We start from the raw sequence: 25,911 nt of genomic DNA, 5'->3' as shown, positions 1-25,911 counted from the left end.
GAAGACGCTACATCAGGCCGGCCGGCTGGGAAAGTGTCCTTGGCACGGGGAGGTTCAAGAATTTGGTGGGCGGCAGGTTACGGGCTGGAATTTTCCATGAGAAAATGCACCTCTATATCAGTGAAAGTCTGAGGCAGATACTGGCACTTATTCTTTCAATCCATAGGCGGCACCTAGCCGTTAGCAGAAAAGCTACTACTTATTCCAGGGAAGACAGATGACAAACTTGAGGGCGGAGAAAGACCAAGAGACAGATACTCTTCTAGCAGAATTGCCAGAGAGGAGAGAGTAGCCGATGAGGAAGAGGTCCCAGTGACTCGGAGAAGGGAGCTACGGAGGTGTGATCTCCAGGCGAGCCGAGGCACAGACGAGAAGGGAACCTAGATGACCATTGAGTGCAGGCTACACACGACTAAGGTGATGTCGACCCCTTTCTTATTAGAGTGTACAACCTAATCTTTCACTTTTCTTTACAGGTTATGTGTTACACAGTAATGTTATATGCTTGCGTATATAATATATAATAAAGTCAGTTTGTAGTGAATCAACATGTGCTGCGTGTTCTTGTATAAGAGGGTAGCCTATTCTTCTAGTCAGCTGTGACTTGACATGAACGGATGTTAACACTGGTCAGGTAGGTGATAACTGAATAAAGGAGGGAGAAGCCCCTCAAACCAGAGAACAGGTTGTGCTCAAACTAGCAGTTCTTGTGTGATCCGATGCATAGTAAAACTGATTCCCTTGTTGTATGTTATGGTAATTATAGGATGAACTTGTACTGAGTCTGCCGTCTGGGTAGGAAGTCCTGGGTCCGTTTGGGACCGCGAGGCTAAGGCTGCCGTCTGGGTAGGAAGTCCTGGGTCCGTTTGGGACCGCGAGGCTAAGGCTGCCGTCTGGGTAGGAAGCCCTGGGTCCGTTTGGGACCGCGAGGCTAAGGCTGCCGTCTGGGTAGGAAGTCCTGGGTCCGTTTGGGACCGCGAGGCTAAGGCTGCCGTCTGGGTAGGAAGTCCTGGGTCCGTTTGGGACCGCGAGGCTAAGGCTGCCGTCTGGGTAGGAAGCCCTGGGTCCGTTTGGGACCGCGAGGCTAAGGCTGCCGTCTGGGTAGGAAGTCCTGGGTCCGTTTGGGACCGCGAGGCTAAGGCTGCCGTCTGGGCAGGAAGTCCTGGGTCCGTTTGGGACCGCGAGGCTAAGGCTGCCGTCTGGGTAGGAAGTCCTGGGTCCGTTTGGGACCGCGAGGCTAAGGCTGCCGTCTGGGTAGGAAGTCCTGGGTCCGTCTGGGACCGCGAGGCTAAGGCTGCCGTCTGGGTAGGAAGTCCTGGGTCCGTCTGGGATCGCGAGGCCGCCACTTGTATTATAAGAGGTCTTGGTATATATAGTAGGAATTCCCTGTCCTTAGGTGGTATATATATATGTGGTTACTTATTGTGAATAGGCCCTAGGGAGGGGGTAACGTTCTGGCTGGGTTAGAGAGGCTCTGTTGAGCGGGTTCTATCTGATCCGAAAACCCAAGCAGAACACTCGCCCAAGGAGCATTCAAGAAGGACAGTAAGTCTTTTTGGTCTACTGTAACTGCTATGAAAAGCTGAAATCACACAGTGTCCCCGATTAGCTGTCAAATTATTAGTGAGGCATGGGAGGGCCACTTTTCCTAAATATAATCCACCACAACAGCGATCACTGAGCCCAAGACGTATGTCAGTAGTTGCCAGGGATTTCGGGTTACCTTGTGTGAGACCTCCATACACAAGTGTTAGAAACAAGGCACCGAGTCTGGACGGAGTACCAACTGACTTAATAAAATGCAATATTTGGCAATATTTCGAGCCAGGTCTCAGATTTCCTATTTGTGAAAGGTTTGTAGTGATGTTAATTATCTTTTTATGCATCTTTCTGAGTCTTCAGAAAGCCCTTTTCACTATACAAAAAACAACAAAACTACTGACTGTCATTGGTTGTTATTTTTCAACAATCTATTTTGTGTTAACTGAGCTAGCCCCAGGACTTATGATGACATGAAGGACAAAAAAAGAGCAGATCCAAGAACTTTAACCCTGTATAAAATGTCTAGGAAGCCGGACGGGGTTGGTGGAAAACACTTTCCCCCCACAATGCAAAACTAGTCCATAGTCAGGCAAACACTGTTTCTCTATGACAGCTTTGTCTGCCCCTTAATAGCGCAGTTTTCAGATGGGCGGCTACTTTGGAGAATGTTTGCTATCGACTAGTAGTATCTGCACAACAGCAGAATCAAGAAACCACTCAGTAAATTATTCCAGACCTATATAGTACCATCAGAAAGTATGTTATGATTAAAATAAGAACAAAGCAACCAACGTTGGATCAGTCACTGCTAAGTTAAAGCATTGTAAAGTACCATTCCCATTCCATGTGGACAGTCCATGAATTCCTGCGCAGTACTCACAAGTGAGCCTGGAGGCATCTTCCGACTTAATTAGCACAGCATAACTCCCAGCTCCAGGCAACCTCTTGCCTTTGGGCATGTATGGAGGGGCAGGATGAGAGTCAGGCACCTTGTGCAGGCCGGTCACCTTGTGCATGCTGGTCACCGTTCAGGTCTCAAACTTCACACAGTTCCTAGGACGGTGCCTCTGGCTTGACCACTTGCAGATTAGTGGAATAAGACTTGGGTTCATGCTTGGCTGACAAAACCTAGACCACCAAGATTCCACGCATGAGGTGCGCCACAGACAACACCCATTAAGCTACACATTTTATAAGCCATAGCTTGCTGTGCATTTAGGTAAGCGCTTCAAAGCCATGCATAGGGGTAGTAAGCGTAATATAAATGCTTCAATACAAAAGAAACATTTAGTTCTACTCCCTGCAAGCTGCGTTTTAACTGCAAGAACATGGTGGCAGAAAGAAACAGATACGAGTGTTCTCACATCTAGAGCCAAACAGCGCCATCTGGCTGCAATGGAAGCTATTGCTTTATAAAGAGTAGGTGGATCCGATCTGGTACCTAAGGATAATCAAAACGCAAGGAATCTACAGGGAGAAGAGTGCATCAGAGATGTATCATTGCCGTGGAACATGTGCCCGCCATGGCAAGTGCTCTCATTTACATCCAGTACCAATACTGGAATTAGAAGAAGATGATCTTGGAACAGAGGCGAGTCTTTGACGTGCAGTGCAGTTTTCACATCGTGCAAGGTTTTACAAAGTTATTCTTCCCTAGAATAATTTGACAATAAACGTGTGTGAGATAATTAAACCATTTAATATGCTCAAGAGTTACTTTGCTAATTGCAAAGTAATTTTTAAAAATGTACATTATTCTCTCAATTTTTCACATGTTAACAGTACTTGAATCCGCTGTAGGTGTGAAATGTAGGGTGTTCTCTGTCATAGCATTGAACACTGTGCGGTGAACCATTAGCAAGAGGAGTATGTCGTGACCGCCAAGCCCTAATCAATGGTAAACAAGACCCAATCGCTCTTTGCCACCATAAATGTAACTTCTTTCTACCTTGGTGCAAACGTGCAGTACGGCACCTGAGCCATGGGAAGTACCACTGATTAACTGCATCAATCATTTTTCCATTGCCTTCCATAAAATGGTGTCTTTAGTCTTTCCCCATCAATCAAGTAAAACAATAAAAAAACTAACCAACAGGGAGGGCCCTTTTTAGGTAAGCGCACATAGCTACATGACCTGAAAGAGAGGTATTGGAATTCCACTCTTTGAGGCTATAAAAGCAGAAATTCAAGATAAGGGCAACTGTTGGCCGTAGTTTGGCAGTAGTAGGACGTTTGTTGACTGATACGCTGTGCACTATTAGCAAAACACAAGAGGTTATGGACCCAGAAGAATTCTCTTTAGCTCAGCATTTCTCAACAGACTGCACCTACGTTGACTCAGACTGGGGACGTGACATGGCCAGCTCGCATGATGTCTACGGGTTAGCAATATTAAGTGTCCAAACGTGCAAGCAGGAGCAAACTAAGCAAGACATATTTACAATAACTTGGGAATAACTACAGCTATCCTGCCAGGGAAAACAGAGGTCCTCAAGCACAGCTCAGGATTTAAAAAAACAAAAAACTGGTTTTCACTTCAAGGTAAGCAGACTCCAGGAAGCTGTCTGTAAGGAAGTAATAGATCGGTTCTACAAATAGGTGGTAGAACAAAAGAAAGTGACACGAAAAATGTCACCACATGCCATAAATGAATCGAAAATAGTCAGTGGCGGCTCCACCATGGGGGCGTGGCCCCACTGCTTTCTCATAGTGCAAGAAGGCAGAAACATAAAATGGTAAACTACCATTTTATGTTTCTGCTTCTCGCACTGCGAGAAAGCAGAAGTGCCTGGTGCCTGGTTGAGGGTGGGCGTCCTTCTCGAGGGCAGGGGGTAGTGGCTTACCTACTGTTGTGGGTACTGACTGTTTGGTCTGCCCCAGGGCTGAACAAAACAGTCATGCGCACTCCCCCTTTTTAGGTCTCGCCTGACCCAGCGCATGCGCTGGTCTGGCGAGACATTTTGTAGGTGGGTTTTGAAAGTGCTACCCACATTTTTGTGCTGGCTACAAGCTTCAGTGCACGATGGCGTGCACGTGCACAGCTGCTCCCCGCATTCCTCCCTCCCTTCTCGCCCAGCCATCTGCCTTTCCTGCGCCAGCCTTCAGCACCATGTCCCTCCCCCGCTGCTGCGCGCGCATCCGTAGCGTGCTTTAGCACGTCATCGCGATCGTGATCACTTTCGCTTTCAGAGTGATCGCAATGACTTTCGCTTAAGTCTCATGCATACTCGCGTGTTTTTTTATTTTTTATTTCCCACTCCCGGGCACCATTAATCTATCAAGTACTTGCAAAAATCAATACTTTCCTAAGCATTAATGTCCACGGAAAGGCACCATTGAAATGGCTCCGAACACATCTTGAGTGGCCTCTTACGTCTTAAAGTGGGCATCGCAATAATGCTAATGTTCACTGTAATGCTAATGTTCACTGCAGAGCTACATTGAACGATCGTGTCAAGGATTTCAATAAAAGAAAAGTAGCCCCGCTCTTGATGCTCTATTTATGCAACAATCTTCCACTAGAAAATAAGCTGCACAATGTGCTTCTAGGAGTCGCGGCTAAGGACAGGAACGCGCACACTTTTTGACTCTCTATGAACTGAGTCCCTCACTTCTTGGGGCTGGCCAGCAGAGTACTCCTCGGAAACAAACAATGTCTCACAGACTGGCCTCTGAACAGGCAGCGCAAAGGAGGGTGATCCTCCTTCTGCTCACGACAATCACGCCTGGAGGAGTTGGTAGACGCTGGATTCTTCAGGAAATACGTATGTGCTCAACATAACGTTTACGGTAAGTATGCTCATTTGTGGCTCATTGACGCAACAAGAATGGCATGTTTCAATTGCTTTTTTAAGGCCATAAACAGGGAGTGATTACGGAAAGCAGTTAAAATGTATGTATAATAGCGCATTAGACCACAAATAGAAACAAATTAGAGGTGATGCAATTATTGATTGGTCAGTGATGGTAGATGAAAGAGAAAGCAATAAAAAAAATCTACATCTGGTTTCTAGCGATGCTCCACAATGCTGTGCAGCACAGCTAAAGAGTAAACAAAAAAAAGTGCTATAATGCTTCTGCACACCTCAGTTTTCAGGTGTGCACAACACACACACACACACACACACACACACATGCATGCACCTACGAAATGATGCGGTGCTTTTAAAAATGTTTTATTTACCGATCAAAGTTGGATCGCTAAATAAAACAGTGAAAAAGGTGCATGAAAGAAATTCTTTCTGTATTTTTTGAGGTGTGGCTGTAGAAGAAGGCAATATGGAGAGGCGAAGCAACACAGAAGCAGATGCAACGCAGAGGGCAAGGGTGAAGCAACATAAATGGCTAGGGTGATGGCAAAAGCAATTTGGAGAATGAGAGAAGCAACACAGACGAGAAAGAGGAACGTGGAGCTTTGGGCGGAGCACATAGGTGAGAAAGCAAAACGGGGAGAAGCACACAAGGGCAAACTCAACATGGACGGTAGCGGTGTAAAAGAACGCAGGTGAGAGGGAGCAACATAGAGTGCTGCAGAGGGGGAAGAGCAGTACACGAGGGAGAGAGCTGGAAAACACACATGCACTTTCATGGAGTAGTTAACTAAAAAGAACAAGCATTGGCATAGTCAATAGGTCTCGCCTTTGGGACCTTATAAGTGTTTAGATATCCAGCACAATATCCTTGGTGCATCAACATCAACTGTTGCATGGCTAAACACTTATAAGGTCCCAAAGGCGAGACCTATTAGCTATGCCAATGCTTTTTCTCTATGTAGGCTACAGAAAATGGCGCGGCTGGGGCGCTCTCTGCTGCGCCTAAACAATCACAACATTGGCTTTGGGTACGGGAGGGAGGCTGCCTGCTGGCTGCTTGGTCCGATTTCGGCTGCACCATTACCCCGGCCACGTGGCCAAGTGCAGAGGTGGCGCGTTACCCGGCTGCTTGGTAAGTAACATTTTTTATTTTTTTATTCACCCTCCCTCCTTCCCGCGAGCAGGGTGGCCATGGCTGCTGTTCCAGAATAAGCTAAGACAAGTAGAATATTTCTTAAGTAAGGGGTTGGGGGTCCAACACCTTCTACCAATCTCTCCCCTTATGCACCCTCGTCTGTGCAGTCCCCTGTTTGGAGGCAGCGGCGTAGTGAGGATGATGCCCGCTCTTTTGATGTCGCTGGCTGGCTATGGTTTTCTGTCCCTGCTTGGGTGGAATCTTAATTTCCTGCCTGGGTGGGTTTTCTTGTAATTACCCTGCTGAGTTTCCCGTCCCTGTTCTGGTGGGTTCTCGAGCTTTCACTGACACTATCGGTTCTCCGGTCGCTGCTTGCGTGTGGTCCGGTGCTCCCCACTCCTTGGTGGTTTCTCGTGCTGTCATTGGCTGTGCGCGGTATTTGGCGCTTCCGTCTTTGGTTGAGAGGGTCCTATCATTGGGATTGAAAGTTTTGTGTTTTACTGACTGGGTAGGCTGCCCTGCCGCTGAACGGCTGGCGGCTCATGCTCTCTGTCTGCACTTCTTCTGTTGGTAGGAGGCGGAGGGGGGGGGGGGGGGGTAGAGGTCACTCTATGCTGTTTCTGGCTGTGTTTGGTTGTCACTCGAAGAACATCCATGAGCCCACGTCTACTCACTCCATTAGCGTAGTGTCTTACAATTTAACGGCCTGCATTGTTTAAGAGGCAGCGCCATTTACCGAAACATTGTATTCCATTGTGAGGGAATTTATAGAGCGCTTCATAACTGCAGAGTTTTCTGATTCTTGCCTTTTTGTATGCAACGGCCCGCTGGCCCATTCCCAGGTAAAAAAACAATGTTTACATAAAGTGATTTGGTGTATATTATCCCATTCCTGATTTCATTGCTCTCCTTCCTTACAGCAAGAGACGTAGATATCAAACGTGCAGCAAGCTCAGTGGCACCACAGCCCAGTAATCAGAGGGGCCCACTGCATCCCCAAATTATAGCTGTTTTTTATTAACACCTGTTGATTGGGGGTGCGGGGTGTTCCATTCATATATTAGGGCCCTATGAGGTTACCACATTGCCTCAGGCTTACAAGGAAATAGAACGATCTGCCGACTGTGCTTGGTTTTGAAAGGCCGGTTTCCCACTGCTCCGCACAGGCATGGATGTCTGTCACTGCGGCCCCTGTTGTTCACGGAGCCTTCCAATTGGCTATAAGGATCCCGACCTGTCAGCTCTTAAATTTGATCCCAGGCAGGTTTAACCCTAGCCCTCAGGCCAGCAACTGTTTCCAGGCACTCTGGTTTAGATGGTGTACTGTGGCTCACTTTCTCAATCATGTTTAGAAAAGAGCATCGTTTTTATTCTACAATTAAGATTTTGCTAAATCTTTAATTTTCGAAGTGCAGTGTGTGCGTGTGGGGTTTGTGTGTTTGCATGTGTGTGTGTGTGTGAGAGAGAGAGAGTGTGGAGAGAGAAAAATTATATTTTTTCAGTGATATGTATGATCCATCACGGTAGGGGTTCTGGTGACTGTACTGCTCGATTTTCCCGGCCCTATTGTGTTGACGGGTGATTAGGGTGACTTCAGTCTCTTACCATTCAAGCCTAAGGGTTAGAGTAGTGAATGAAGCCTATTTACTAGGCACTTCGACATGATCCTGTGTTCTTCCCCATAGATTAGGGCTTGCACACATATCCTAGGGGATAGATTTGTTAGTATTAGGGATAACCTGCCCTGTAGTGAGGATATTTCATGGAGCCGTGCTGAATTCAGGCCTGGTAGGCCTCAAACGGGAGAGACTCCATCTTTCTTTCTGCTCCGGCAGCTTGAGATGCTTCTAGGTTAAGGGGGATGTTTTAGTTATGAGGTGTTATTCGCTTGGAGAGAACCGGTTCAGACCGGCCCTTATCGAAGGATTGTATTTTTCTTCATGCCGAAGACACTACATCAGGCCGGCCGGCTGGGAAAGTGTCCTTGGTACGGGGAGGTACAAGAATTTGGTGGGCGGCAGGTTACGGGCCGGAATTTTCCATGAGGAAATGCACCTCTATATTAGTGAAAGTCTGAGGCAGTTACGGGGCACTTACTTCAGTCCGTAGGCGGCATCTAGCCGTTAGCAGTAAAGCTACTACTTATTCCAGGGAAGACAGATGACAAACTTGAAGGCGGAGAAAAACCGAGAGACAGATACTCTTCTAGCAGAATTGCCAGAGAGGAGAGAGTAGCCGAGGAGGAAGAGGTCCCAGTGACTCGGAGAAGGGAGAAGGGAACAGATCCGTGACTGCGGAGGTGTGACTTCCAGGCGAGCCGAGGCACAGACGAGAAGGGAACCTAGATGACCATTGAGTGCAGGCTACACACTACTAAGGTGATGTCGACCCCTTTCTTATTAGAGTGTACAACCTAATCTTTCACTTTTTTCTTTGCAGGTTATGTGTTACACAGTAATGTTATGTGATTGCGTATATAATGAATAATAAAGTATCCAGTTTGTAGTGAATCAACATGTGCTGCGTGTTCTTGTATAAGAGGGTAGCCTATTCTTCTAGTCAGCTGTGACTTGACATGAACGGATGTTAACCCTGATCAGGTAAGTGGTAACTGAATAAGGGAGAGAGGAGCCCCTCGAACCAGAGAACAGGTTGTGCTCAAACTGGCAGTTCTTGTGTGATCTGATAAATAGTAAAACTGATTCCCTTGTTGTATGTTATGGTAATCATAGGATGAACTTGTACTGAGGCTGCCGTCTGGGTAGGAAGTCCTGGGTCCGTTTGGGACCGCGTGGCTGAGGCTGCCGTCTGGGTAGGAAGTCCTGGGTCCGTCTGGGACCGCGAGGCTGAGGCTGCCGTCTGGGTAGGAAGTCCTGGGTCCGTCTGGGACCGCGAGGCTGAGGCTGCCGTCTGGGTAGGAAGTCCTGGGTCCGTCTGGGACCGCGAGGCTGAGGCTGCCGTCTGGGTAGGAAGTCCTGGGTCCGTTTGGGACCGCGAGGCTGAGGCTGCCGTCTGGGTAGGAAGTCCTGGGTCCGTCTGGGACCGCGAGGCTGAGGCTGCCGTCTGGGTAGGAAGTCCTGGGTCCGTCTGGGACCGCGAGGCTGAGGCTGCCGTCTGGGTAGGAAGTCCTGGGTCCGTCGGGGACCGCGAGACTGAGGCTGCCGTCTGGGTAGGAAGTCCTGGGTCCGTCTGGGACCGCGAGGCTGAGGCTGCCGTCTGGGTAGGAAGTCCTGGGTCCGTCTGGGATCGCGAGGCCGCCACTTGTATTATAAGAGGTCTAGATATATATATATATATTAGGAATTCCCTGTCCTTAGGTGGTATATATCGGTGGTTACTTGTTGTGAATAGGCCCTAGGGAGAGGGTAACGTTCTGGCTGGGTTAGAGAGGCTCTGATGAGCGGGTTCTATCTGATCCGAAAACCCAAGCAGAACAGTGACAAAGTACACAAAGACGGCTTTTTGTATTTGTTATACTGAATGTTTATTTCAGGTGCTATTAGCTTTAATAACATACCTGTCTTCCGCAGAATAATGTTTATTGAAAACAGTATGTGAAACACTGAACAGTGCGGCTCGGTTGCAATTAGTAACAATACCAACATGTTCAGTTATGTTAGTCACAAGGTGGAGTTTTTCTGAATACTTTGAGACACCCATCTGTAGAAGATGCAGCATTTCTGGCAGGCCTTTGTCACTGAGCACTTGAAATGTTGTTCTTATGGGGCAGTAAAACCACGGAAGACAGGATGCCTGGTCTGACGGCGTCATTGTGCAGGTCAGGCGCAGCACTTTGGTCAGCCACTCATTGGTATTAACATTGGTGAGGTGAAAGTGGACATTTGCAAATTAGTCAAGAGGGGTTTCTGTGACCTCAAATTTGCATGAAAATGCACCATTTGTCCATTTGGTAAAATTTTCTCAGGGGAGGATCTCCCCGACCCCCCCCCCCCCCCTCCCCGGAGGTTGTTCGGCCTTGCTGCGCTACGCTCGCTTACCACAGCGCAGTACGACAATTATTTTTACGCTCACCACTTTCAAATGTCACCAGCCGCCACTGAAAATAGTAGCGATCAGGACCAGTACAAGGCATTACTGTCTATAATCAGAAACCATCTATGCAGTAAAGTAGAACAAGCATAGGTTAATATACCGCTACCCAAACCAACACCACAGTTCTGTGGTGCACACTCCGAGGTCGCACAAATCTAACATCATTTCAGACCTCATTACTTTTGCTGGGAAGCTGCTCCGTCAGCCACCTCCTATGCAGGGGAGGGCCCTATGTACCACCACCTCTGTGTGGAGACATTCTCTACATCCATCGCCTTTGCTGTTTCTTGTGCCCCTCAACTCTGCTGGGGCTGCCCTAAGTATCTGTTGCCTCTGCTGGTCGCTGTTCTGCAGAGCACCCACTGTCACAGCAGGGGGATCTTTCAAGAATCACACAACTTTTGCAAATGGGTGTTCAATCCACCCCTCGTTTTTGAACAGATTCCAAACATCTTTCACCAGTTCTAATGGCTGCTCTATGACCCTCTGTTTCTATTAGAGGCTGCTTCATTTATCCATCAGTGATGCTGGAGGTTGTCAGGTGCATCGAGCCCCTCTGGTGGGAGGTGTTCTAGCTACGTGATGCATATGGCAAGGTCCACTCTGCTGTAATACTTCTCCTGCTCCATTCCACCACCTACTGAACTTTCCCTCGTCTCCCTCCTCTCCGAATGTTCAGTTGGTCTATTCTCCAGCAATTGAAGCCAGTCGTTTAAAGGTGGATATACAACACCAGGGGTCGAAACTAACATTTTATCTAGACTTTAAGCCAAAAGTGGCAGATGTTAGAAAAACATTCATTGCTGCCAGGACAAAGTTCTTATCTTCTCAACACCTATCACAGCAACCAAATTCTACGCAAGGCATAACAACATAAAGGGTGGACTTAAACCAAAACTATCCACATGACACAGCATGGAGACATGTAAACTGAGCAAGTGATGCAATGACCACTTGAATGCCACGCGCACACAAGGCGATCTTTTGACAGCTACAATACCCCCTGGACAGAAATTCCGTCAGATGGGGAAGGAGATATACCAATCTCAAGTAAAAAGGCACTGAGAAATTTTGCATAGCTGGGATGTGGACGAACTGCCCTTAGCCCTATGGTGTGTAATGCATTTTCAGAAATGTGGCTAATGATGGTTGTGGTTATATGAAATCTTGAAGGGCACTCTGGGAGGTTCGGGACCAGATATGGGAGGCATGGGGTTGGACAGGATGTTTGGTTCTTTGTACAACTGATCACAGACACACAATCTAATAACATAACACTTGCTATGTGTACATTAGATCACAGAAGCGCAAATTCAGATCCCCAAAAAATCCACAAACCTCGGATGCACCCATCACTTTCATATTGTGGAATGTAAGGGAACTAATTAATCCAAAAAAAAGGCTTGTAACTGCGTATATGCAAAGACACGGGGTACACATTGGAATAGAGAAGGACATACACAACCTGGTTTTACCAGAGGATAGCACCCACACTGCTATTTCCCTTTGTGCAGCTGGTACCCATGAGGAGTGTCCATCCAGATAAGTAAAAACATTGACTATAAACACAACACATTTAGAGAGGCTAGCATAGATATATTGTTGTGGAAGCACTAAATGACTTCCCTATTATGCTAATAATATAACATTTCCTAGTAGCATGAAAGAAAGTTTCAATACTATTAAGGACAAAGAGGCAAGGATTAAGCATTTACAACTTTCTTCGATGATTTTTCCAGCAGCTTCAACAACTTTGAAATAATACATTTCCCATTAAATACACAGAAAACAAAGCCAACAGTTCATCCAATCATGACATCCCAGGACTTAGACGTCATAAGTTCTTGTGCCTCCTATTTCTTCATCAACAGCCGCCGTTGTGTACATAGCAAACTCCTTTAGTCCTGTTGCTGGTCATTGCCTAAGATAAACAAAACATAACTTAAATACCGAATATATCGAGGTTGCACAATATAAAAACAACACCCCAATGATCAAGTCTCAAGAAGCTAGACATAACCATTCACAGCCATAGTCCATAACTGTACTACTTACTCCGAATGAGGTCACCTTTTCAGAAGAGAATACTTTTACTCTGTTACTACCCAACACACAGGAGGGAAAAATCCAGATATTCCGATTTGAAAGGGGGATAATCCTTGCCTCCGTTTCCTTAATAGAACTGAAAATGTCCTTTATGCTATCTAGGAAATTTGTATTCTTTGCTAGGACCAGAGACAAGGATTATGCTAGTTCAAAGCTTGCTCACCACCAGCGAGGCCATATTCACTACAAGTTTAAAATAAAACATTTTAAGTGTAGAATCGGGAGACCGGTGGGCCGCATTCATAGTATCTTCCAGCCTTGCCCCAAGAGCAAAATCCCTAGATGACAATGCGCCTCTTGCAAAATGGATTACGAATTTGTTCACATTAATTCCATCCTCATAACCACATGCACACAGCTGGCAATGGTAGGCGAGGATACCGCCCTGAATGGTCTCTTCAACAAGATCATGAGTGATCTCCACCCAGGAGAGCGTCACTCCTCAGTCATTGACACATTTGTCTTGATGCATTGCACAACACACAACATTTTGTTATCTGTAAACAAGGGATAGCATATCAATCTAGAATTAGTTGTAGATCTTCTACTCACCGTGAACACCACCTCATCCAGTGCGAACATTCTCCCAATTATGTCCAAAGCCCTGACATCAGAGACTCGTCTGCAAGAAATAATGCATAATGACATAACCAACTTACCTGAAAATTCCTTCCTGTTAAGGAATCGGTTATCTGACCAAGAAAGAAACAGGTTCAAAACCCTTTTAATGTCCCACAATTCGGAATATTGTGGGCCGGGAGAAAGAGAAAGGCGTACTCCTCTCAGCAATTTCCTTACCATCGAGTGTTGCCGGACTGCATGTGACCAGCTGTTAGGGCTGAATGAAATGTAGTTGCTGACCTGTAAGCCAGTCCTGATGTAGTCAATTCTGAAAGGAAATTAAACATGTGGACATGGCCACTCCCCACTGGATCCTTACCCCTTTGACCCAACGACCCAACGACCCATCTCTTCCAGGCTGATCTGTACTGGTTAACACAACTTTTCACTCATGATTTGGAGATGAAATCTTCAGCCTGTTTCTAAAGACCTGGTATTTAATCGTCCTCGGTAATCCACCATAGCATCAGTTGCAGAGATCCCTCTATTGCTACGGGATGCTGATGCCCTTCGGATTAGTAAGAATGATCCAAGACTGGGGAAGAAGGATCAGTAAATCCCCAGAAAGTTCGATCAGAATCAGATAACAAACTTGAGATTTTTGCATCACAGAACTCAGGACTACATCCACTTGCTGCCTCCTGACTTGAGTTGAGTATGTGATGATTATCACAAATGGAATAAAAGCATAACCCTTCTCGTTCCAATCTAACAGGAACACATCCATAGCCAGTGCTTCCGATCTGGCCTCCAACTGAAATATCTGAGGGCCTGAAAATCCAGTCGAAAAGTAAACAGGTCTACCGAAAATGGTCCACACTTGTTCTCTAGCTTCCTGAACCCTTACGGATCTACCTTTCATAGACTGGAATCTTGAAGATGTCCAAAATGCCAATCTGCCACAACACTGCTTGCTAACGGGAGGTACTTCACTGTCACTGCTACTTGATTCTCTAAGCAAAAGTGCTTAAAGTCTTTGGTTGGATCTGCCTGTAATGCAGGGAACCTAGGAAGACGGCTTGGATGGATGGAGAGTGCAATCGACCACTCTAGCAATGTGTCCTGGAGAGATTTTTGGCTTCCTTAAAGGTTCTCCTTAGTTCTTGACAAATATTCACCACCATTCCCGAAGGAAGTTTAGGGATTGCCTTGACAGATTCCACTGTAAACCCCAAGGAATTTGTTTCCTGAGCTGGTATCAACATAAGTTTATCACAAACTCCAAATTTGAAGGAGGGGAAATCGTCGTCTTAAGGTTAGACTGTAGTGTTGTTCGACAATGGTCCATGAGGAGAATGACTTTTAGGAAAATAATAAGTTGAATGCTCAGAGCCCTTTAGGCTTCCATCACAGGTTTTAGAACCTTTGTGAAACACCACAGAGCCAATGACAACACCTGGTGTCTTGAGAAGTGTTGTAGGAATCTGCTGTGCAGAGGGAACATCAGAATTGTCAGATAGGCATCCTTGAGGTCCAACTGTAACCATCCAGTCCCCTGTCTTAAGATCTGCCCAAGAAGGTGAATCTCCTCCATCTTGAAGTGATGGTTAACCAACCATCCCTTGAACTTCCTGTGATTGATTACTGATTGTTGTACTTTGTCCTTCTTTTCCAATCAAAACGCATTGCTCATAAACCCCGACGGTGTAATGCTGTCATCCGTTCGACTTGTGTGTCTAACTGATCCGCTACTTCCTGATCTACCAGAACCTCTTAATTTGCAGAAAATACCATGGGAGTGGGGTGAGAGACCTGCACTGGGGACACATATACCTCTATATGGTAGCCTTCAACTATATGAAACACCCAGGTGTCTGAAGTCAGTAGCACCCAGTTGTGGACAAACTTGGCTAGTCTGCCAACTACTTTTACATGGAAAGAAGAAAATACTCATCAAAGCCATTTGCTACACCTGAGTTTCCTCACCCAAATCGCCAGGCTCCTCGTACTCTACCTCCTCCTCTGGAGGGGAAAAGTCCCCTGAACCAGTTCTCGTCTCTACCAGTGCTTAATTCGTAAAATATGAAGTGCAGGTGGTCACATTTTTTTAGGAGGCAACACCAACTTCCTCGGCTCCGCCCACAACCTCCAGTGGCCTCTCCCACTTCCTTTATTGGCTCCAGCCACATCCACAAGCCTAAACACATTAGAGCTACCTCCTCACTTCTTGAGGTCCGCAAGAAGCTGAAGACCTAGTTCTCCACATAAGCACCTCGAGGGCCTCACACCTGCACACCTGCCCAAGGGCCTGGATACCCTCTAACACGACACACATGACCAAAATCAGGAGCGCCATGACCCGTGCTACTGGGTTTGATGGAAGAGGCGGCACTGGGAGAGAAAACTGCAAAGTATTCCGAGAGGTAACCGAGTAGGCGCCGCCCAGTCACGCGACCGCAAGAGCAGCAGGTTCGCATCCATTTTGTCCTATGATCATAAATCTGAGCAATTCCTCTGTGACTTAAAAATGAAAGAAATAACAGTGCTATGATCAGAAAACATTATTGCATCAGTGCACTTTGAATCCCATTTGCATGCATGTGGCTTGTTAATTAAAAGCTCTATCAAACTGAAAAAAATCAGCTTGGAGTTCAGACAGAGCACGTATTGGAAAACAAGCCTTGGCATTTTGAAGACATTGGTTCGACTCTAAAGTTAAGGGAAGAAATGTGTGCTGGATGCTTCAAAGTTAAAAGGTCAATACACAGGTTTTTAATAAACACTGACAAACCCCATAATAGGCTGAGCGTGCACGCTCATTTATGACCTACAGACAGTTAAATACAAACCCATCAATTCTGAGAGTATATCGTTTTTATTGTAATATTCATTCTATCTGTATCCCTCGGGTTTTCTTCACCAATGGCACTTAACAGCCAGCTTTTGGAACCACTGAAGTAGGGTCCACAGACAGAAACAAGATTCTGAACTGTGTAAATCATTGTTATTCATCTCTGCGCTGTATATGATCATTGATATACAATCAGAACAATGTAGGACAATCCAAACGTTAAATGAACAAAGGAAATCAGGTTACCATTTTTCAATACAAAATCAGTGCTAAGTAAAAGAAGCAGCTGAACTGCAAAGGGGCTTTCTGGCTCCTTTGTGGGAAAGGTCCGGCTCCATAAAAGCACCAGACAAAGTACAAGAGGCTCAGAGGCACAGCCCTAGTCCAGGGTCCCTGGTTCTACGTTAGTGTCAGAGGGGCCAGACGCCAGTGTTGTGATAGCACCAATGCACGCCACTTGTGGCTGTTTTACTACCAAAGAGGGGATACAGGAGCCATTTTGCTTGCTTCCATTGGGGTCCATGGCACCCATAAAAACACTAATGCAAAGTGGGCCTGAGTTCTAAGATAGGGAGGGTACAGGGCCTAACAGTTTTAAGGAATTAAATGCCCGGAGGAGGGATGCTTGGGGTGCCATTATCATTAGTACAGCAGGTGTGGCGGTAAATAGGCCAAGGAGTGTATCAGGCCCAACCAACCCGACTGAAGCTAGCCTTTTGCTAACCCATGAAACCCTTGATGTGCCAGTGACCTCCTGAAATGCAGGCATTAACGGTACAATGTTCAAGACAGAAGCCAGAGGAAGATGCCAAACTTAGAGGTGGCGGCGCATACTAGCTGATGGAGTGAAATTTGCCTCCCAGTGGCCGGATGTGCTGAATGAACCCAAAGCCCTTCAAGGCCCTATGTCAGTTGACTCAATACCTCCCCCCGGTCTGTCCCTCCAATTATCAACAACCTATACACCCTTCCTAATAACAGTGTAATGGAAAAGGAGCTTAGTGGACGAGTAGGACAGCAAACCACAACAATTGCTTGTCCATAAGTAATCAATCTATGTGTAATTCCTCCCAACCTCAGAATTGACTGAACGATAAAGCCCCATCATCACGTCTATCCACATCAGTGTCTCCAAAAATAGATCATCCATCACCTCTCTCTCTCACTCGATTTACCAACCCAGCATGTCTCACCTCTAGAAAGCTCTATGCCACACCCACTTGTGTGAAGAATTCTGATGTCCATCGATTTGACCCCTGAGTTTCGGAAGATTATCACCACCGGAATTACACCATTTTGAATATCAGATTATGTGTTCCCCTCTTTTTTCTGCTCTGCAATTTTTGGCTTTCACTTCACTGACCCATGGAAGAATAAATATCACGTCAGGTTAGCATGGGGTTTGCCCAAACACCTCAGGCAAATAACACAAGAAAGACCATTTAGAAAGGCTCTGAAGACCTGGATCTTCAGCCTTCCCGACGATCTCACTAAAGCAGCCATCTAATCCCGCTCTGTTCCCAGACCGGCCATCAAGAACACTTAGCGCCAAGATGCTCCCTCCGGAGCGAACGCCGCGCTTTACAAATACCCCCACAAATACAAAATACAATCTATGTGCCTGAATAAACGTTTGGGTGTACGTGTACCCGTCAAAATGAAAAGTTCTTGGATTGCAGAATCACCTTTGCAAAGGGTAGCACTCCCTTTATGATATACGATAAACATGTTGGTGCAAAAAAGCAAAATTACTTTGTCAGGGCAGACGAAGCAGAGTGAGACAAGCCTGCAACAATCGCTAAAGTATTCTTTAATCTGCTTCATGATTAACATTATTTGAAAAGCAGGAAAACAATGCATGATGAAAAAAAAATAAGAAAATGCCGAGCATCAAGTGAACCAGCAACACTTACCCTGAGCCAAACTTATGACTGGGGCAGCCGCAGCTTGTGGGCCTAGGACAGATTGGAGGTTGAAATTCTTTAACAAAGGCTTGAGGTCCTAGAATGCCGTCAGCTGCACCAAGAAAGTGCAAGTGGTGCACTTCCAGAAGCATCTGCAACCAATTCGAGCCTCCTCTGGATTCTAGTTTAGTTAAGAGTGACCCCCCTCCCCCGCAGATTTGTAGAACCAAATCCAGCCTGAGCCCGGGCCGGCAACACCGAACTAACGGCCGCCACGCCATTAACATATATAGAATAGTCCGATTTGATTTGAGATTCATTCATGAATCTCTGTCTCCTCTTGGATCAACCAGGGCAGGACAGGATGAGGCTCACAGGCGCGCCCACAACACACTTCGCTGGGAGTGAGTGGGATGGGACCAGACAGTACTCATTGAGTGGGACGTGGGACTGAGTGACTCACTCGGGACTCTATGCACTGCCTTAGGCTGCTGCGCACTTGCACAGCTTTATCTTAATTGATTAGGCCTACCAGGCCCTGCCTCACCTGATGCAGCTGTTACCAGTACTGGCTGCTACTCAAGGCTCAACGCCAATGTCCGCCGGGTCGTGCTCAAACTTGAAGACAGTGAACGGCCGTTTGAACCACGATGTCTCGGTGGTCAGATGCGGCCGTGCTGGGGCGTGGCAATGAGGGGAATGCGTGCCCAATCATCAATCTGAAAAACTCTGTGCACGCTGCCTGCTGCCACGCAGAGCCCCAACCCCTGCAGAGAACCAAAATCAGCCCAACTCAGTTTCCCGCCCACTGGGCCGGAAACACTGAACTAAGGGCTGCCAGTGCCACTGCATCAAACATAGAGATCACTGAGAAGAAGTCAGACAGACTGACTCATGACTCGGAACTCGGGTCGGGAGATGGACGTCGTCGACGAGCAGGCAGAAGACAGTACTACGGGGTCTGTGGACGAGAAGTAGTTGAACACAAGTCCAACAGTAATACTCTGTGCCACTGCCAACTTGCCAAGTCCTGTAGCGAAGACACGGTCCTGATAATTAGGTGCCGTGCTAAGCACCGGAAAGCACTGGCACAAATTAAGCACTGCTCTCTACTACTCTCTACTACTCACTTTCTACTACTCTCTACTACTCTCTACCACTCACTCTCTACTACTCACTCTCTACTACTCACTCTACTACTCACTCTCTACTACTCACTCTCTACTACTCTCTCTACTACTCACTCTCTATTATTCACTCTCTACTACTCACTCTCTACTACTCTCTACTACTCACAATCTACTACTCTCTCTCTACTACTCGCTCTCTACTACTCCCTCTCTACTACTCTCTACTACTCACTCTCTACTACTCACTCTCTACCTACTCACTCTCTACTACTCACTCTCTACTACTCACTCTCTACTACTCACTCTCTACTACTCTCTCTATGCTACTCACTCTCTACTACTCTCTACTACTCCTGCTCTACTACTGACTCTCTACTACTCGCTCTCTGCTACTCTCTCTCTCTACTACTCACTCTCTCTCTACTCTCTACCTCTCCACCTCTCTCTCTACTACTCTCTACCTCTACCTCTCTCTACACACACACATATGCACATATATATGCATATGCATTTATATATATGTATGTGTATATATACATATATACACACATATATAAACATATAATCTGCATATCTATATAAATACAAATATAAATGCATGCATACATATACATATATGCATACATATGTATGTTATGTACATGAAAGTTTGAAAAACACTAATACAAGCAAAGCTAAAAATCCACCTAATTACAAACAGAATTGCTTTAACTTAAATGAGGGCGAGACCTATTGCATCTTCAATGCTTGTTTACTTTGGTTCCATCAAGATGGCATTCAGACGTGTCACACGTTTGCCATAAATTCTGAATGGTAGCACTCTAGTTGCTCATCAGATCACTGTAGTAAAGCTACTGCTCACCAGGGAAGTCTGCTGCTGGTATTGAAAGTGCATGTTTCAGTCTGCATGTCAGAATTTTTTAATGAAATAGAAGAGGATTTGAGAAGTCACTCAAAATGTGCCCTAATTTTTCTTTTTTCAGCACTAATCATAATTTCTATGGCAAAATGAACCCCCTCATTGTGTTCCTTTTAAATTGAACTACTCACTCTCTACTACTGAATGAATGAATGAATTATTACTTATAGAGCACAGCGAATGCCGTGGCGTCTTGGCGCTAGCTGTGATACATGGATGGAGGGCCCTGAGCGTGGATTTTAGTTCTTGTCAAATAACCAGGTTTTTAATTCCTTCCTGAACCGCATCCGATTCGGTTGGCAAAGCAAAATAGATGGCCTCTGGTTCCAAAGTTTTGCCGCGCAAAAAGACAGTGTGCAGCCCCCCCATCTTACTTTGCGTGTTTTTGGGACACAGACAAGGCCTTCCGTAGATGACCTAAGAGTTCTAGCAGGGAGATACCTAGTAAAAAGTTTCCGTACCCCCCCAGAAATGCCTCCGTAGAGGGCCTTATGTACTAGACAGAGAGCTTTAAAATTAGCCCTTTGACGGACAGGAAGCCAATGTAATGTTCTGATGGCCTCTGAGGTGGGGCGACCCTTGGGAATGTTCATAAGCAATCTGGTCGCCGCATTCTGAAGTGAATGGAGCTTTCTCTCCTGTGCTTTATCAATTCCCACAAAAAGAGCGTTGCAGTAGTCCAGTTTAGATAAAAACAGTGCAACTACAACTGTCTTTTGAAGCTCAGGTGCTATAAATGGGAATGTTTTCCTCAAAGTTTTTAGGAGGAAGAAGCAAGAGGAAGTTAATTGATTAATGTGGGCGGATAGATTGAGCTGCTTATCTAGGGTCACCCCTAGATTTTTAGCCTTAGCAACGGGAGTGGGACAGACTCCTGCCTCCGTGGGCCACCAGTTGGTGTTCCATACCGATGGTCCTTTACCGAATTCTAGGACCTCGGTTTTATCAGTGTTTATTTTCAGAAAGTTTGAGCTCCTCCAGCACATAATATCCATCAGACAGGCATGAAAGCCGATAGCTACTGTGTCTGAGGATTTAGCAACTGAGATGGTAAGCTGTGAATCATCAGCGTACATGATCAGTGAAAACCCATGTTTCCTAACCAGGTTGGCCAGTGGGGACACATATATATTGAAGAGGGTTGGGGACAAAGCAGAACCATGGGAGTAGGAACATTCCAGACTGTGTGTTCTCCCAATGTATATTTTGTTGTCTGGCATCTAAAAAAGAAGAAAGTAGATTTAATGCAGTGTCCTCCACCCCTGTCTCTTTCAGCCGCTGCACCAACACCTTATGATTTACGGTGTCAAACGCCGCTGAAAGGTCTAATAGGACCAAGATTGCTCTGTCGCCTCCATCCACTATCCTCCGAATCTTCTCAGTTGCCAGCACCAACACTGTTTCTGTCGAGTGACAAGGCCTAAAGCCATGTTGTGTACGATCTAGCAGAAGATTGTCTTCTAGATAGTGAGTTAACTCCCTATTTATGGCTTTTTCCAGGATTTCTGCTGGTAGCGATAGTCGGGAGATTGACCGATAGTTTTTTGGTTCTAGTGGGTCCAATGTCGGCTTTTTAAGAATTGGCCTTATACAGGCCTTTTTCCATGCCTCAGGGTATTTGCCTGTTTCAAGAACTTGATATAAAAGGGGGGTAAGATGTATACTGATGACCTTGGAGGACAGATGAAAGACTGCTGGAGGGCATGGGTCGTTTGGGGAACCAGATTTGGTGGATATTAGGAGGTCATGAACCTCCTCTACGTTAAGTGGAGTAAAGCATGCAAGTCTACCACTTGCTGTCCAGACATTGATGTTTAGAAGGTTGCTATCTGGCATAGTATTAACCGAGTTTAAAAGATCATCGTAAATCACTTGTACTTTATTTTGAAAAAAGTTGGCCATTACGTTGCAAAAGGCTTGGTCAGGTGTAAATTTAACTGAGTGTTGAGGTGTGACAAGTGTGTGTAGTTTTAAACAGTTCTTTTGAGGAGTGTGTTGCATCACTTATTTTAGCAGTAAAATAAGCCCTTTTGGCTTTGACAATAGCCTGCTTGTACTCCTCCAAACATTGATTATATAGTAGCTTATGCTCTATACTATAGTCTGTTCTCCATATCCGTTCTATCCGTCTACATTTCATTTTTATTATTTTTACCTCTGGACTATACCAGGGTGCTGTTGCAGTTGCTCTTCTAATGGTTATATTAGTTTCAGGGGCAACATTATCTACAGCCATTCTGATCCAGTTATCAAATTGGCTGGCTGCTATGTCATTGTCATTAATTAATATAAGTGGGTCCGAACTTAGTGCCTGTTCCAGGTCGGCCTTTTTTACCTTATTCTATTGCCGAACCTGCAGGTTCAGGGCAGAAGGGGGCTGAGGTAAGGTAATATTTTTATTAGTCACCCCAAAAACAATCGCTCTATGATCAGTCCAAGGTAGAGGTAATGTTTTTGTTATTTTTATACCTGGTTGATTTGTGAAAATCCCATCCAGAGTGTGACCAGCTGAATGTGTGGGTTCCAATACAATTTGGGGGAGTCCGTATGCTGCCAGATTATCCACCAGTCTTACTGTATCGGAGTTGGTTTCTGATTCAAGATGATAATTAAAGTCCCCCATAATAGTGATAAACTCAGAATCTAGACTTGACTCTAGAAAGTTTAAAATGGCCTGCGAGAACACCATTCTGGGTCCCGGCGGCCTATAGACAAGTAGCCCTTTGAATGTGAAGGAATCATTAAGTTTAAATGAGAACATTAAGGTCTCAGCTGGAAGCGCCATTAAAACCTCATGGCGCAATCTTAGATTGTTGTCCCTGTAAAATATAGCTATACCTCCACCTCTGCCTTCTATCCTATCGTGTTGTACCATTGCATAGCCTGGGGGGAGGGCCATATTCCGGTCTGGATCTGAGCTAGCATCAGTCCAAGACTCAGTTAGGATGGTAATATCCGGGTTTTCTATTTGGAGTAGACATTCTAATTGGCATTTATGTTTCACGAGTGATTGTGTGTTCAGTAATATGCATGACAAAGTTTGTATTGACTTCACACTCATCTTACCCTTCCTCAAGCCATTATTACCGCCTGGTCCTTGTGGAGGGTTTCGTCGACATCTCGACTACTTCTCTCTACTACTCACACTATACTACTCTCTACTACTCACTCTCTACTGCTCACTCTACTACTCTCTACCACTCACTCTCTACTACTCTACTACTCTCTACTACACTCTCAACTACTCACTCTCTACTACTCACTCTCTCCTACTCTCTACTACTCACTCTACTACTCTCTACCACTCACTCTCTTCTACTCACTCTACTACTCTCTACTACTCTCGCTCTACTACTCTCTACTACTCACTCTTTACTACTCTCTACTACTCACTCTCTACTACTCGCTCTCTACTACTCTCTCTACTACTCACTCTCTACTACACACACTCTACTACTTGCTCTCTACTACTCACTCTCTACTACTCCCTACTACTCACTCTCTACTACTCTACTACTCCCTACTACTCACTCTCTACTACTCACTCTCTACTACTCTCTATTACTCTCTACTACTCACTCTCTACTACTCTCTCTCTTCTACTCTCTACTACTCACTCTCTACTACTCTCTCTCTACTACTCTACTACTTACTCTACTACTCACTCTCTGCTACTCACTCTCTACTACTCACTCTACTACTCTCTGCTACTCACTCTCTATTACCCACTCTTTACTATTCACTCTCTACTACTCACTCTGCTACTCTCTACTACTCACTCTCTACTCTCTACCTCTCTCTCTACTACTCTCTACCTCTACCTCTCTCTACACGCACACAAATGCACATATATATATGCATATATACATTTATATATATGTATGTGTGTATATATATATACATACATATATAAACATATATATAATCTGCATATCTATATAAATACAAATATAAATGCATGCATACATATGCATGTTATGTACATGAAAGTTTGAAAAACACTAATAAAAGCAAAGCTAAAAAGCCACCTAATTACAAACAGAATTGCTTTAACTTAAACAAAGGCGAGACCTATTGCATTTTCAATGCTTGTTTACTTTGGTCCATCAAGAAGACATTCAGGTGTGTCACACATTTGCCATACATTCTGAATGTTAGCCCTCTAGTTGCTCATTAGTTCTCTGTAGTAAAGCTACTTCTCACCAGGGAAGTCTGCTGCTGATATTCAAAGTGCATGTTTTAGTCTGCATGTCAAAAGTTTTTAATGAAATAGAAGAGGATTTGAGAAGTCAAAATGTGCCCTAATTTTTCTTTCTGCAGCACTAATCATAATTTCTATGGCAAAATGAACCCCCTCATTTTGTTTCTTTGCAAATTAAATGTTTTAAGTGTTACCACTTTATTCCAATCAAGATGGCTTCAGGTGTGCCATACTTTTGTCATAAGTAAGACTGTTAGCGCTCTAGTTGTTCTTTAGAACACTCTGGGACATTCTGTCATTGGGCTATACTTGGGCTACATCTGGGTGATATTTGTGCTACATTTGGGCTCTTTTGTCTCTGGTGGCCATCTTGGGAGACTTATTTGTTATGAAGTTTCCTAATTTCCTCATTTACTACAGTCTCCTCAGTAGGAATACTTTCAGTTTTTTACTTTGATTCCATCAAGAAGGCATTCAGATGTGTCACACATTTGCCATAAATTCATAATGTTAGAACTCTAGTTGCTCATTAGATCACTGTAGTAAAGCTACTGCTCACCAGGAAAGTCTGCTGCTGGTATTGAAAGTGCATGTTTCAGTCTGCATGTCAGAATTCTTTTATGAAATAGAAGAGGATTTGAGAAGTCATTCAAAATGTGCCCTAATTTTTCTTTCTGCAGCACTAATAATACTTTTTATGGCAAAATGAACCCCCTCATTTTGTTCCTTTTTAAATTAAATGTTTTAAGAGTTACCACTTTATTCCAATCAAGATGGCTTCAGGTGTGCCATACGTTTGTCATAAGTAGGACTGTTAGCGCTCTAGTTGTTCTTTAGAACACTCTGGGAAGCTGCAGTAGAACACAAAGGAATCAACTGACAATCTCTGCCCTTGTTGGATGTACATGTTTTACTGAGAATGTCAGACTTCATTCTCACATGACTGAGAAAGATAATGTGAATTTACAGAAAATATGCTCTCAGTTTAGCTTATAGATCACCTTTCAAACCTCTGTGGGAAAATCATGAGAAAATAGTTTTCTCTCAAACATGATTCATGATATCCCAGCAGAAGGCTTTTTCACATGGTAAAATCACCTTCGAACACACCACAATTCCTAAAATGAGTATGGTACCATCAACAAATGATTCATAATGTAACTAAAGTCTTAAAACCTTCTATTAACTGCAATGCTTTATAATGAGGTGCTATCATGTATATTGGTCCCAAGATGGCCGACAACACTTCTTGGATGAAGTGCTGACAGCCAATCAGATCTCACGATGAGATGTGTGGTTAGGCTCCGCCCAGCTATATCTATGATTTTACTTTTGATCTTCTCAGGAACTACTGAACGGATTTACACCATTTAACCAAAAGGCACGGGTGTGAACGAAGGGCTACCTTTTTGCCAAATTTGGTGTAATTCCGATAAGCAGTTCGGGCTGTAGCTGCAATTAAAGGTTCCTATGGAAAATTGCATGGGGAAAACACATTTTGGGACCCACCTTTTTTCTCGGCCCCCGCTTGACGAATCACCCCGAGACTTTCAGGATAGGAGCGGACCAGAGCGCCCCACCAGCTTTGAAATTTTCACGAAGATTTGTCAATCGGCGCCAAAGTTATTCCAAATAGAATGTTGTGGATTTCATACACACAAATCTATATGCATGTGCATATTGTTTCACCTGTTTCA

The sequence above is a fragment of the Triturus cristatus genome, chromosome 4_2, assembly GCF_964204655.1.
Source record: "Triturus cristatus chromosome 4_2, aTriCri1.1, whole genome shotgun sequence".
Lineage (NCBI taxonomy): Eukaryota > Metazoa > Chordata > Amphibia > Caudata > Salamandridae > Triturus > Triturus cristatus.
The sequence above is the reverse complement of the archived record's forward strand: the minus strand, read 5'-3'. Positions refer to the sequence as shown.